The sequence below is a fragment of the Lygodium microphyllum genome, chromosome 13 (genome assembly GCF_053477565.2).
Source record: "Lygodium microphyllum isolate KBCC chromosome 13, Lygodium_microphyllum_v1.1.10, whole genome shotgun sequence".
NCBI classification, from domain to species: Eukaryota; Viridiplantae; Streptophyta; class Polypodiopsida; order Schizaeales; family Lygodiaceae; genus Lygodium; species Lygodium microphyllum.
The window spans coordinates 61314646-61316803 of record NC_141147.1 but is presented as its reverse complement, the minus strand read 5'-3'; the positions used below and the strand labels follow the sequence as shown (position 1 = coordinate 61316803).

The 2158-nt window shown below is 48.6% G+C and overlaps 1 pseudogene; it reads right to left on the bottom strand.

Annotated features, from left to right (window-relative positions):
• Positions 1-292: 292 nt before the first annotated feature.
• Positions 293-1641, bottom strand: LOC148026684 (TLC domain-containing protein At5g14285 pseudogene; annotated as a pseudogene).
• Positions 1642-2158: the final 517 nt, after the last annotated feature.

Genomic DNA, 2158 nt, shown 5'->3' with positions numbered 1-2158 from the left:
CCAGTATTCAATGGATAGAATTACAGTAGTCACACACGTTCACAGTCAAAGCAGCAGCAGCACTTATTCGGTGCAGAAACAGATTCTGCATTATTCTCCATGTCAGTTCAAATATGGGAGGACAGTGACAAGAACTCCCACAAGACGAGCAATACTGGTCTAAGCTTCAAACTTAAAAGCCATTTCAAAAGGCAGCAGAAGCCGAACAAGGTTTACAGCATGTAGCCAATTCATACACGCAAGTTTAATCGTGAAGAAAGCTTAAGCTACCTTCGTAACCATCACAAGTAAATGAAGGGGGGCAATGGCTCTTTTGACTTGATAAGATAGAAGAAGGCAAACCTATCAAAATTTACATGTGTTGATGCATGGAAGCTCCCGTTACATGTATACATTCCCCCATTGACACATGGGAAAAATGAGTCCCCTTCCCAGCTACAAAAATTGTATTTCTTTCAGCCAATGGCTGTTTACTCGGACCCTACAGTAATTCTGAGCAACCTCAAAAATCCCATCATAGTTTTTTTGCCTGCAGTTTTTCTTTCCGAGACTCTATTAGCCTCATCCATAACCTTGAAACCCAGAAAAGGCTACCTGCAATCGCTAAGATGACCGTGCACATCCAATAGTACGCCAACCATCTTGGGATCACATGATCTGCTTGGCCTGAGAAATAGAATCTGCAGAGGTGAAAAGTGAGCCATGGCCCCAAAACACCCCTGACGATGCTGAAGTATGTAATGAAAAAGGGATTAATAACATTGTGGATGCGCGCAGCCAAAGCCGAGTGAGTGGAGCCGAGCAGAGTAAGGTTCCAGATATTCTGAAGAGGGCCTGTACATTCAGCCATGCCGAGAAGGGCCATCACGGAGACAGCGCCATGGCCAGTATAGTACCGGCACGAGAGCATGTATGTAGACGTGGCGATGTGATGCAGGATGAAGAGCACCTCCTGGGGCATGAAGAGACCGTAGTGGAGCAAATCAACCAGGAAGTAGGCGGTGCTGAACTCCATGACCAGTTCCTGGTAGCGCGAGTTGGGAGCATCGAGACGCCACAGGGAGCGGTGGATGTTGTAGGCGGTGGTGAGAGTGGCAAGGGAGCCATGGAGGATGGACATGCAGCAGCTGGCAGCTTCAAGGCGGGGGGCACGCTTCCAGCCGCGGCGGGCCAGGAGGGCGAAGGAGGCGACGTAGACGCAGATGAAGAGGGCTGAGCAGGAGGCGAGGAAGGAGGCGTCGGGCGTGGGGTGGTGGGGGAGCTCCATGGCGATGCCGAGGGGAGGTACCGGCAGCAGCATTGATGCAGAGAGCGCGCGCACAGACAATGATCACACACACGAGCTGTCTCTCTTTCTCTCCCTCTGCCCCCTCTGTGTCTCACGCTCGCCTCCTTGTCATCGCCACGATCAGCACCATAGCGAGCCTAGACAGAAAGACGGAAAGAAAGCAGAAGCGCAGGGGTAGACTCCAGACTCGGAATCCACAGAGGGACGACCCCCGACCGGGCTCACGAGGCCTAAGAGGCCAGTTGTTGCGTCTCGGAAATTTCCTCACAACGTCCGATGAGCTGGGTTATGTGTATCGTGTGTGAATTGATTTTTGATTCTCACAGCCTCACACCCAATGGTATTTGTTCTTTTCTTTCCTCACCTACATACACATAGGGTAAAAGGACCCCAATGAGTGACTAACACATGTGCTCTTCAATCTTCACATCGGTGTCATGAATTTCATTTGCGTCGAGCTCAAGCAAAGAGGAAGAGCAGCAAAAAAGGCAGAAGCAAATATGCAAGAAAATCAATAATCGCTAGTTTAAAGAATTTGATGACACCAAGGGACCAAAATGAGTACAATTTGAGCAAAGGAAATGATCAACTAGGATCATCTAAATCTAAGATCCGAACATCACAACCATTGCCTTGTGCAAAAAAGTCTCACCATTGGGGGCTACATTACCCTACTTTCGGCACCTACTACCCTACTAGCTCCTTTACCCTAGACCTGAATGTGAAGAAGTGAGGGCACCTCCCCTCTAAATATTAGCTAAGACTGCAAACAAGAGTTGTGCTAGCATTTTCCTATCTGCAAATAAAATAGCTTCCAAGCCAAATGAATAGAAGACCTTGATCATACTAGGACCCTCCTCCTAAATCACT